Genomic DNA, 13542 nt, shown 5'->3' with positions numbered 1-13542 from the left:
CTGCAGGCGATGTCCAGCCACTTCCTGGGAAGCAGGGCGTCAGTATGTGTAGCGGTTGCTCCGGAAGACATGTGCCATAAATAATGAATGCCCCCCTTCCTCGTCATTTCTCTTAGCTTTTATTGCTGAGCAAACATCATATAGTATGGAATATCCCTTTGGTCAGTTTGGGTCAGCTGTCCTGGCTGTGTCCCCTCCCAAGGTCTTGCCCACCCCCAGCCTACTGGTGAGGGAGGGGAAATGTTGGTGAGACAGCGTTGATGTGCGCCAGCACTGCTCTGCAGTAGCCAAAATGCTGGTGTGTTATCGACACCTTGCTAGCTACCAATGCAAAGCACAGCGCTATGAGGGCTGCTGTGAGCAAAAGGAACTCCATCTCAGCCAGACCCAATGCAATCAGTTCTGTTTACCCACACTCATGTTGGACCCAGAGCCTGGAACTTTCTCTTGAAGGTAGACGCTCTCTTTCAGTGACTTTAGCACCTTATTATATAGACTGTCTATCTTAATACTTAACATAAGTGTTATAGTTCCAAACCTCTCCCACTCCTAATCCAACAGGCGTTAAAGTGGAGTTTCCTTGTGCTATTAAAGGAAAGATCTTCTGATCAGCAGTTCACAGCACTTAACAGAGATAATTAGCACACTTCATTATTGACTGTAGGAAATTAACTCTTGCCTAACACCAATTCATTGTTCCTCCCTGCTGAATTGATAGTCACTTAAAATCAACTAGTTGATTTAGCATGAAGCGAGCACTATGCTGCATATAACAGAACAGCTCTGGACTTGTGCAGGAGCACAGCTCTAAATATTTGGAGAACTTAAAGTGGTCTTCTGTTTACATGGCAGGAGAATGTACAAGGAAAGGGTGGGGATGAATCCCCACAAACTAGGTGACTTTTACTGATTTTCTGCCAAAGATCCAGCATAGCTATTTCAGTCCTCTGTTGAATTATAGTTGATGTATTTATAGAATGAACTGTTGCATTTGTTTGTGTTATAAATTTCACAGCTGGGAAAACTTTAAAATATTTTCTGCAGTTTGTTATTTTGAAAGGAATTTCAGAATTTCAGTGGAGGAACTGCATAGAAAAGTATGTATTTCTTAAAGAATTGTACAGCGGAACAACTGAGTAATGCACGTATACTTCCTTCTAGCAAAAGGTAATGATAGGCATATTGGTCATGATGTCTGTCCTTTCTTAGGATTCTTCCTACTGGATAAAATTCAGTCTGTTCTCATGGGAATAATTTGCCAATACACTGTACTTAAAATTAATTGAACTGTTCTTTTCACTGTTTAAAAGTACTGTTTAAAAACAAACAAACCCCCCCTGAAACCAATTCCCCCTCCCAAAACCTAAGTTTCTTATTCTGACAAACCTTTTGCAAAACAGTCCATATGTAACTCTATTAAGGGATTCCCAATTAATCAGTAAAATGGAAAGAAGAAGGAAGATTCCTCAAGCAATGTTAGTTTCTTAATGAAGAAAAAAGCAGTGGTGATGGTGAACATGCTGTATAAAAGCTAGACTACTGGGCAAAAACTGAATAGCAGAATTATCAATATTGACCTATTGATTACAGTAGATTAAAATAGATTTTTATCTGCTGTTTGATTCAAGATAAATCTGTAAGCAGAGAAGTTTATTCATATTATAACCCAAGGAATAGCTTTGGCCTTCAGAGTATGGATCCTTATGTCATTTTTTAAGCTTTATTAACCTTGGTCTGCCTTTAGAAGGTTTTGCTATGTCTGCCAGAATGCCTGGCCTTTGTGTATGTCTTTTTAGACTATTTGGTTTCTTTTCAGTCAACTGTACCTCATCAAAAAACTATTTTTGTGGTGGGTTGACCCTTGCTGGGTGCCAGGTGCCCACCAAAGCTTCTCTATCACTCCCCTCCTCAGCTGAATAGGAGAGAAAATATAATGAAAGGTCAAGATAAGGACAGGGAGAGATCACTCACCAGTTACTGTCATGGGAAAAACAGACTCAACTTGGGGAAAATTAGTTTATTGCCAATAAAATCAGAGTGGGGTAATGAGAAAATAAAACCAAATCTTAAAACACCTCCCCTCACCCCTCCCTTCTTTCCAGGCTCAACTTCACTCCCGATTTCTCTACCTCCTCCCCCCCGAGCAGCACAGGGGGATGGGGAATGGGGGTTACGGTCAGTTCATCAGACCTTGTCTCTGCTGCTCCTTCCTCCTCAGGGGGAGGACTCCTCACGCTCTTCCCCTGCTCCGGCATGGAGTCCCTCCCATGGGTTGCAGACCTTCAGGAACAGACTGCTCCAGCGTTGAGTCCTCCACGGGGTTGCAAGTCCTGCTGGCAAACCCACTCCACTGTAGGCTCCTCTCTCCATGGGGCCACAGGTCCTGCCAGGAGCCTGGTCCAGCGTGGGCTTCTGACGGGATCACAGCCTCCTTCAGGAGCCTCTGCTTGCTCCAGCGTGGGGTGTTCCACGGGCTGCAGGTGGATATCTGTTCCACCATTAACTGCCATGGGCTGCAGGGGGACAGCCTGCCTCACCATGGTCTTCTCCACAGGCTACAGGGGAATTTCTGCTCTGGTGCTCCTCCCCTCTTTCTTCACTGACCTGGGTGTCTTCCAAGTTGTTCCTCTCATGTCTTCTCACTCCGCTCTCCGGCTGCAGTTGCTGTTGCGTAGCAACTTTTTCCCCTTCTTAACTCTGTTACCCTAGAGGTGCTACCACCGTCGCTGATGGGTTTGGCCTTGGCCATCAGCGAGTCCGTCTTGGAGCCGGCTGGCATTGGCTCTGTTGGGCATGGGGGAAGCTTCTAGCAGCTTCTCGCATAAGCCACCCCTGCAGCTTTCCCCGCTACCAAAAGCTTGCCATGCAAACTCAATGCAATTTTATATGTCTATCTTTGCACTTACATTCATATTCTATAAAAAGAGTTTGAATTAGTCTGTTTTGATGTAAGAATCTGCATTTCCAAGAAAAGTCCCTAGTGCACAAAATTATTGTGGATGACCCACAGCCAATTTTTCTGAAACCAACCAACAGCAGGAACTTCTTTATAGAAATAATAAAGAAGCTGAGAAAGACTGGGCCCCTTTTCTTTGCAGGCAGATGAGAGGATTTCAGCCAAGAAAAAATACAGGAAAAAGCAGGAGCTGCAACTGCAATTTTGAACTTCATTTGAGTACGTGATATCTGGGAGAGGCCATAAATCTGGCTGTCTAGTGCAAGACTGCTAGAAAGTGATTTCTTCACCCTTTACTGCTCATACGGTTTTGATAGTGCTGAGGAGGAGAATTTCTTTGGAAGTATTGCCTCTTGAAAGTGCTGGACCAGTGCTACTGGAACCATTAGTGGATCAAGCCCTCGAAAGGGCAGTGAATACTATTGCTGATACACAATGATTGTAAGACTGACCATGGCTTGCATTCAAGAGGAGCAGAAGTTCTTCTATTTGCAACTGTATTTGAAAGAAGTCTGGGTAAGGTAAAGGAATGTTATTACCAATATTGTCACAGATCTTATCCATGAATTCTGCCAGAGGTGTATTTGTGTTGCATGCACGTTAGTACGGATTCTTTTAGTGAGCCAAATGCTCTGAGTCTGTTTGCATGATGAGAGTTGACATACTGCTCACATAGGGCTATAAGATGAATGCATCCAACTCTACCACAATTCCTTTTCACAGACCAGGTGTACGGTAAATCAGCACTTTGTAAAAATCCAAACACTTGGTTGTTCGTTACCTGATTATTTTTTTATCAATAGTGTTAATTTTTATTTAGTTCTTTTTTACATTTCATTCCCTTTTAAAAATGATTGCATCTTCATCTAAGTTGTTTCTACTAATGTTTTGTTCTTATGACAGTATATGTCACAGGTTTGAAGAATTTTGTTTCTTTTGAAGCAAGAACATTGCATTATGAGTCCACAAAGTATTTTTACACACACTGCTTTGGATGTCAGGTACATTCTTGAGATATGCTATTTTGAAAGTAAGTCTTGAAATTAACACAAAGGTCAGAGGTGTTACGAGAAGCTGTGATGCCTAAAGAGAACATAGAAATGCTCTAGTATACTTTTTGTGTGATAAGATGAGTCACATACCAAGGCGTGGGTCTGGCTTTCTCCTCCTGGGTCCTAGCATGAGGAATCGGATATCTTTTCATTCTGTTATTGTGAATTGAAATTCAAAATCTACAAAGGACCCATCTGGTATTCTCTCTTTCATTTGCCATACCAGTCCTTGATCCTGACTGTTCTACTGTTTACTTCTGCCATTCATATGGTATTAAGACTGTGGTGTACAGAACCTCAAATATTTGTGATATCTTAATTACAGCAGTAGGTTATTATTGCAATGCTTGTGATTGTTATCCAAGATCTAGGAGTGACATTATGATTTAGTGATTATTGTATTCTTGCAACACTTTTTCTTGACTATTATCTATGCCAGCAACCTAGCCAAATTGTACCTGCTTCTGTTGTATCAATTGCAGTCAGGTCTTTTTCATCCCAAGCATGCGGACTTTGTATAGAAACATCTGTCTCTCAAACTCTGAGGAAGAGGTGTTGCAGGGTGTTAATCCTAGAGTTTCTACACTGTGTAACCTTTGTCTGCAGATGAGATTGTGCTACTATACTCAAAAGTATAACCAGATACTTGTAAAAGTTATCAAGAGTTACTGCACGGAATGGCAGTCACACTGGAGATTCCAATGGAAACTGTCCAGGAGAAATCACATAAGTTTCAGGACATTATGTCACTCTATGCCAGTATGCCTTTTAATTCCCATAAATGAGAGCCTGTTGGAGTCAGCCAAATTACTCTGGCAGATGTCTGCTTCTTTAGTGTTGACAATCCAGATGGGTGGATTGTTGTTATCCAGTGCTTTCAGCAAGCTCTGAGCAGGTCTATAAACACTGGCGCCAGGATTGTTAACTGTGGCAGCAGTCCACTGGACAGATGAGCATCAAGGTCTACAAAGATCAATGCCACGAGATAAAGAGTTACACAAAACTTTAGTTAATTAGAAGCAAAACCAACCTGGTTTTAAATTATCTCATTCTACTTATGAACTAATGCTGTTTTAATCAAGGATGTCTTTCATGGAAGATAGCATTGTTGTCAGTGAAATATCAATAATTATTTACACTGATATAGAAGGTTTGCCTTAGCCAGAGTTATATTTTGTAAGACTTGGTTAATTTCCCAGCAAAAAATTAAAACGGTTAGCCCAGTATATCCCTGTGTTTAGCACTTGTTTGGCATACCTCATATTTTGAATAGTAAGGCTCATTTTGCGCAAGGATAAGCAACATCAGCTATCTTCTTTGGGAAATGTACTGCTGAAATGGCTTTTGCCAAACATTATGACTTCAACTTGGTCATTCATTTAGATGCCAAGTTTTGGATAAAAGTACTGTTTGCAGCTGAAATTACTCTGTCTCACTATTTTGGGGGATGCTGTCTGCCATTCCTGGTTGTATTCACATTGATTCACATTCAAAGAATAATTACTTGCTGACAGTATGTCTGATTCTCTGAGATGTTATCAGCATGCATCCCATAACATACCCTGTTTTCATTTTTGCTGGCCCTGCCTGCTGTGGACATTGAGTTGTAAGTGACAAAATTTTAAGAGAGCAAGGGTTCCCTGCCCTTTATGCTATGTGTGTGGGTATGAGGCAGCTGAGTACACATGGTATTTATATATGAGATTTTCAATTTTTTTAAATGGAAGTGGGATATATACACAAAGAATAGAATGAATACAGATTACAGCTTCAGTTGGATGACTCATTGCTACTTTGCATGGATAGTCATTCTTTTTGGATATATAGTGATTTGCCACTGTTGTTCTACTTAGGATCTGAACTCAGTGGTAGATTTTGTTCCTCATCATCTACTGAACCCTTATTTACAGTATTACACTTCAAACCAGCTTGCCCTTCAAAATATCTGGCCTATTGCAAAAAAAAAAAAAAAAAATAATCCCCACAATGTCTTTCTTAGTATTACGTAGGAATGATACAATCTTGAGATCTCACCTATGGTTTTGACAAATGTTTTTCTTGACCCAAATGGAAGACAGAGATTGCATTTACCCATTGCTTACCCAAGCCTAATTTATAATTTTGGGAAACTTGAGCTACTAATCATTTCACTTCATGCTTTCAAGGTCACCTCCTTGAAACTCAAGATTTGTCCAACTGAAAGTCAAGGGAAGGTGGCAGGAGGCCTATGTTGATCAACAAGACGCTCCTAACACAACTCAAACATAAAAGGGATGTGGAACTAGGGACAAGTAGCCTGGGAGACTATAGAGAGACACTGACTGAGGACTGGCTTAGAAAGACCAAAGACCAGATGGAGTTGAATCTAGTGAGGGGTGCGAAGGGCAAAAATATGTTCCATAGCTTTATCAGCAGAAAAAGGAAGAATTTGGAAAATGTGAGACTGCTGCTGAAGGGACTGGGCACCAAAGGACATAAAAAGGCTCGGGTACTCAATGCTGGTTTTGCCTCAGTCTCTACTGATAGGACTTGCCTTCGAGAAGCCCATGTTCCTGAGTCCAGAAGGAGCATTTGGAGTAACAAGGACTTTCCCTCGATAGAGGAGAATCAAGTTAGGGGGCATTTAAACAAACTGGACATGCATAAGGGGGATGCCCCTGTTTTGAGCAGTGGGTTGGACCAGCAGATCACGAGGTCCATTCCAACCTCAACCATTCTGTGATTCATAATTCTGAATTATTTCTACATCTCAGTGGAATGTCATGTTTGCTAAATTTACATTTTCCTAAACATTACCATGCCATTAGCTTAACTTTATTTTAATTTATGTGTCCTGCTTCAGCAGATGTATATTTAACCTGCATTGTCTACCTAATTTATTAGTTCATCTACCAAAGAATTTGGAATATTCAACAAAAATGTTTTCTTCAGGAGGTAAAAGCGATCTGTAAGTGATCAGAGAGAACTGGTTTTCTTTCTGATCTTTTGTAATGAAAATTATTCTTGTTCATTTACTTAAGGAATAAATGTCTGAGTTTAACATTTAGCATAAGTATTTTTAACCTGAAGCCATGAATTTATTGTGTCTTGCAAATCAAAAGTATGTCTTGCAATATCATTGCTTTTTGCAAGAACAATTTTAATCGTTAACTTTTCTCAACATTTGTATTTGTGAATTCTACTTCATACATATTTATCATGACTTTCAATTTTAAAATGTAATTATGTTAACATATTTTATGTTACTATGTTTAATAAAGCCATAGAAAATTCCAGTAAATGTACTACAAGACTTCTGAATATGGAAATGTTCTATTTATTGGTGGCAAATGATGGAGAGCCATATATATATGTATACACACACACACACATATGTTCATTAGTGGAAAGTGATGGAGAACCATTTTTTTCTTCATATTTAATGAATGGACAACAACTGCATATTTATTACATTTCATAGGGTTGTTACGCATGAATAGAAACATAAAAAACATAATAGAAACTGCATATTTATTACATTTCATAGGGTTGTTATGCATGAATAGAAACATAAAAACATGGCTCTAAACTGGATATATATGTTCTTGAAATCATGGGGTAATATGTGAACAACTGTGTGGTAAGATATGAAGATGTCCAGGGTAGTTGCCAAGCTGGTTCATTTGCCATCTCCTCACATATGTAAGTTGAAACAGGAAAAAAAAGAAAAGTTTCTTACCATTATGATATTTTTATAGTAAACTGGTGCTTAAGAGCAGTTATGTATTAGTCTTTATTTGGCACTCTCCTTGCACCATCATTTTTGATTACATAATCTCTTGAATATTTTTGTAGATGAAGTCATAGATAATCTTAAAAACCAACAGTGTTTTGATGCTAGAAAAATGTATCAATTGCAATCATCTGGATTTTTCCTGTTGTTGAATTTTCTTTCATAAACAGGCAAACATTTCTAAAATGGTGAGGAAATTGTTTATCATCAGCATACTAAAATGGGTACAAAAGCTAAAGAGTTACATATGACATTGATTATATTGAATAAGATCGTCCCTGCAGTATTTGCCACATGATAATTGTGCAAAATCATGCTTCCGATGACGTACTTAATTGCAGTCCTTTAAATATTTTTTCATTAGAAATAGGCAAGCTCTACATTTTGCTAGGTATTGTCATTAGCTTTACATATTTTTGTAAGAGCTGTAGTGCTTAATGAAAAATTGGTTTTAATTATCAAGAGAAGCTTAAATAATATTTCCTTCCCATTTTAAACACTAACTTGTTACTTCTTGTAATCATTTAGAGAAGCAGCTTGTCAAATCAGTAAGAATTTTATCAACCAACAGAGATCACTGAAGTTAAACTTATAATTAGACTTAGACATGCACCTGTTTTAGGCAACAGCAGAATTTGGCCATCAGATAATGAACTAGAATAGTGAAAATGTGGTGAAATAGAAAGCAGGTTGTTTTTATATCAAAAGTAATTGTTAATTATAGTTTTAAATATAAAGATAAGAAATTTATGTTGATGATGCATTCCATTGTTTATTTTGAAAAGTGTGATATATTTTGAACTAAGGCTGCAGATGAGAATCCAGTGTTTTGTTACCTGTGTGTATGTGCCTAGATTTACAATAGTTTGAAAACAGTTGCGCCCTGTCACACAGAAATTTCACGCGTGGGAGGCTTAAGTCTTATGCTCTCACAAATGTCAAATCCGTGACATATAGAAGTAGTGTCATTGAATACATTCTGTATATACCATCTGCTATAGAACAATTGTTTTAAGAATTAAAATTCTGAATGCAACTTTCTTGCATTCCTTGGTCAAAACCAGCCAGAATATTTATTTACTATTAGTTGGAAAGAGCTCATCAGTAGAGCAGAATGAATATACATGCAAAACACTTCTGGCAGTGACCAGCAATAGCTTTTCATTAACGTAAAACTATCTGTATAAATGTATACATAGACAAAAACATAGTAAAGTTAATTATCTTTGAGTATTTTGGTACCAGGAAATGGGTCTCATTGAGATCTTTGCATTGACTTGACATTTCTAGAAATATCTGATCAAATATGTTAAAATGTCACAAGCTTATAAAAGAAGGTTGTTGGCATATGACTGAATAGAACTCAGCCTAGAGTCGGATTATTTGATGTTTGGGGGGAAAATTCACATGAAGAAGTGTAAATGTTTCTCTGTAAAGTTATTTATAATATTAATAACAGCAGTTACTAGTATTAGTTATTAGCTTATTGGAATCCCCAAGTGCTAGGCATGTTAGTCATGGCAAAGGGTGACATAAAGCAGGTAATGCAGTCAAAAGTCAGTAATAAATTTTGTAATATTACATCACCTTTAAGTGTCTAGCAATCCTGGATCTTGGAGACAGCTGGCTACTTTTATAAAAGAAGAGTAAGAGATCAGATATGTATACAAATATCAATTCTAACTGTGAGCACTCTAGTTTGCAGAAGAGAAAAGGGATATGTTTGCTACTCTGGGCAGAAGACATATGTCCTTGGAGGCTTCCAAAGGGAAAGCCTAGAAGATCACTCCTGCCAGCTGGTGAAGATGGAAAGTATCAAGTCAATGGACTCTAAAACTGGTTTGTGATTCAGAGATGTTTGTAGGTCTTGCTGATGAAGAAAGGTTATGCTGTGAACTAAAGATAGCTTTTTCCCTCTCAAGCTGACCAAATGTTACACCCTTTATGCAGAAGAGTGCTTATATGTTTTGGTTGTTTGAGTAAGAGTGGTTCCTTTCATTACTGCTAAATTTTTATGTTCATTTGTGGCTGTAAGTCCTTTCTTGATGTGACCCACTCATGCTGAACAAGCAGAAGGTCTCTCTACTTACTGATAGTACCTTTTACCTGCATGTCTAACATCATTTTTGCAGCTGAAAAGAGGACCATGGCTCCTCTTCACCTTCACAAAAATTATAATCCTCCTTCATTTTCCTGTAATCTTTTCTTATAAACATACTTATTTTTAATTGTGTGTTCTTTTCTAAGATGCATGGTTAGTCTGCAAATTAAAATCAAGCATGTTTATTAGCTCCAGTATCAATGGGACTGTATGTTGTTTAATGATATTCTGTTTGCAGAACCTATGAAAGGAATGCACTTTTTGAATTGACATTGAGTTGAAAATGCAAGATAATGCTGGAAATTCACGGAAGATGACTCTGTGCTTTTGGGAGTAGGTGAGATATCAGTTCTTTCTTTGATAGATAATTCTCAGTTTAATCAGAAGTTCATATAGACACCTATGGTAAATTATGAACTTTCTGTTCCTTTAAGTTTTCAAATTAGGGAGGAGATTTAATTGGTAAATAATGAATCAACTGTAATGCCTAAAATAAAAAAAAGTACACGCAGAAATATATTTTTTCTCTGTTTTGCTATATAAAGCTTGGGTCAGCATGAAGTATGCCATATACAATTTTTCTTATGGTGCTTGATAGTCACAAAACTAATGAGAGATCATCCATCTTCAGCCTTTGCAGTCCCATGTGAACTATCCAAAAGGCCGTACTAAGAGCAAGAAGCTGCAACTGCGCAGTAGGTGCCTAACAATCATGTTTAAGAATGACTGACTATATATTCTGCCATTGAAAAATATGTCCTGTTAACAAAAGAAATACTTGCATAGGTGATTAGGTTCATGCACACATATCTGAGAGTGTGACTGGAGCCCAGTATTTGGTCTTTTATATCAGAAAAAATCCTTGGAGTGAAGAGAATAGAAGCTATATTTTAAAATTGTAACAGTAACAACCAGAACTGTACTTCTAATGTTGTCCATCTGCCATAGGTAGATATGCAAGAGGTATTATATTTGATTTTGCATATATTTTTCTGGCATACAACATGCAAAAGTATGCTTTCAGATGTTATGAACCATTCATTAACTTCTACACCCTAATCTTTATTATCATTCCTCCGTTAGTGTAACATGCTCTGCTTTTTCTGTATAATTTATACCAAGAATTGGGGTGCTCTCTCCAATACAACATCCTTGCATTTTTAACAAGCATTGTAATTTTAAGGTTTCCTGATCATTTCTGGTGGGTAACTTGCCATTTAGCTAGCATATTTCAAATTCACTTTCAAAAATCTCAAAATATGGGTTAGATTGTTTTAGCTATAGGCTAGTGAAGAAACACAGGGGTTTTTATAGTTGCCTATGTACATTGTATCTGGTTTTAAGTTATAAGGAACAGAGGTTAAAACATCAAGATCATTTTAAAAGGATAAATTAGAATAAGAGAAAAAGTTATTTGGGAGGATAATTTTGACAACAGAAGTTAGGAAATTATAGAACGCATTTTATTCTTTGTTAATTCCTTTACCACATAGCATGTTTGCAGTCCTTGAAAATATTCTGAGTTTGCAACACTATGGAGAATTTGGCCTTCTAAAATAATAAGGCAATGAGTACTAATCCAACTGTAGGAGTTTAAGCTATAAATGGCGAAGTTTAAAAGAGGAGTTGGAGCTGTAGTTAGCTAAGATGACAAGCTTTGAGCTATATCTTATAACTTCATCCTTTTAATCATCCCTTTCCTGATGTGTATGTTGACTTGGGATCTGGGTGAGGTAACGTAACTAGATTTTGGGTAATTTATTCATGGGGTTGGTTTGTCACTTCCAGAGGTGAAATGTATTAGTTAAGCACTTCATAAGAGAGTCAAAATAAGGCCTATCTGAAGCATTCAGAGATATACAATTATCACATTTTAACTAGAACACTTGTTATAGTGTGACCTTTCATGTAAAATACATGTATATACAGCCATAAAAATACTTTTTGTTAAGAATTTATTCTGTGGGAGTGTATTTGTGCTAAGTGCTTCTGAAAGTGAGAGACTACTGGTAGCAGGAATACTGTTTGTGGAAGGGGTGACAAAGAACTGCTGCAAATGAGACAGTAAATAACCACATTTGCTTCACGCTGTTTAGGGAATAAAAAAGAAAAGTGGATTTATATCAACAAAGCACTTAACCCCATTTCTAACTTATGCATGTCAACAGTATGGGCAGTGATTAATTCGGGCAACTCTTGCATTTTGCAGCACTGGTCCTGTGTTACAATGATTACAGTGTTCTTCTATTGCCATCAAAGTTCCTAAAATGTTTTTTAACATCATTGTGTAGCTTTTCATCAACTGCTGTTGCGGTGTTGTTGGGTGTTGTGCTTTAACCTCAGCCAGCAGCTAAGCACCACGCAGCCACTCGCTTGCTCACTGATCCCCCCCTCAGTGGGATGGGGAGGAGAATGGAAAAAACCCTCTTGAGTTGAGATAAAGACAGTTTAATAGGATAACAAAGGAAGAGAACAACAACAACAATAATATAAAACAAGTGATGCACAGATGCAATTGATCATCACCCACAGAAAAAAAAAGCCCAGTGCCCAGTCTGTTTCCGAGCAGCAATCCCCCCTCCTGGCTCACTTCCCCAGTTATAAACAGAGCCTGACATTCTATGGTAGGGAATATCCCTTTCACCAGTCTGGGTCTGCTGTCCTGGCTGTGCTCTCCCAGCTTCTTGTGCGCCTGGCAGAGCGTGAGAAGCTGAGAAGTCCTTCACTTAGTATAGACACTACAACTACCTAGCAACAACTAAGAACGTCAGTGCGTTATCAATATTATTCTCATACTAAATCCAAAACACAGCACTATACCAGCTACTAGAAAGAAAATGAACTCTATCTCAACTGAGACCAGGACACTGGGGCGGGTAGTATACTACAATAGGATTGCCAGTAACATTATAACAGCTCTTTCCTAGTTCCAGTTTGGTGATTTCATGTGTAATCAGGGAAATTTAGTATGATGATGGTGAATATTAGTTCTTGCCACTAACATTTAATTTTACCCTAAAATGAAAAAACTATATTAGTGTAATTCAACTGTAGCACAACCCTACACGGATTTGAAAAAAACTATTCTTTAACAGGATGCTGGGGAGCAAGTACTTCTCTCTGACGTACACCGTACCATTCAATTCTTTTAAATCTGGCTGGCTCCAGAAATTGATGGGAAGCAAGAGCATTTGCACTGCATATTTTACACGTGCTTCACTAGACCTAGGTAATTCATTCACCTGTATATTATTCACTGAGAAATGTACTTGTGACTTAACTTAATAGCTGAATAGAAGCTGAATTTATTACCTAACCTTGTCTAATCTGCAAATAGGGGGCAAAATTCACAAAATGATCATGATGCTATTCTCCTTCTACCCATGGCCCAACGGTCAGACAATTTGTGTACTATCTGGTTTTGATGGAACATCCTTTAGTTTTCACTGAGTGAAAATAGTACAGCTGATCATGGCTCCTGTGAACATCCTTTCCTATTCTCCCCTTAAGATCATTGTATATAATAGTGAAATGAACAGAGAAATCCCAACAAACTTGGAACTGATTGAGCACAAGAAGGATGTTCCACAAGAAATTCAATGTTCTCTAACCCGAAAAGGAATGTTAAAATTTCTGACATATACCTGGTGATTTTTAGCCT

The sequence above is a fragment of the Grus americana genome, chromosome 1 (genome assembly GCF_028858705.1).
Source record: "Grus americana isolate bGruAme1 chromosome 1, bGruAme1.mat, whole genome shotgun sequence".
NCBI lineage: Eukaryota > Metazoa > Chordata > Aves > Gruiformes > Gruidae > Grus > Grus americana.
This window is presented reverse-complemented; position numbering follows the sequence as displayed.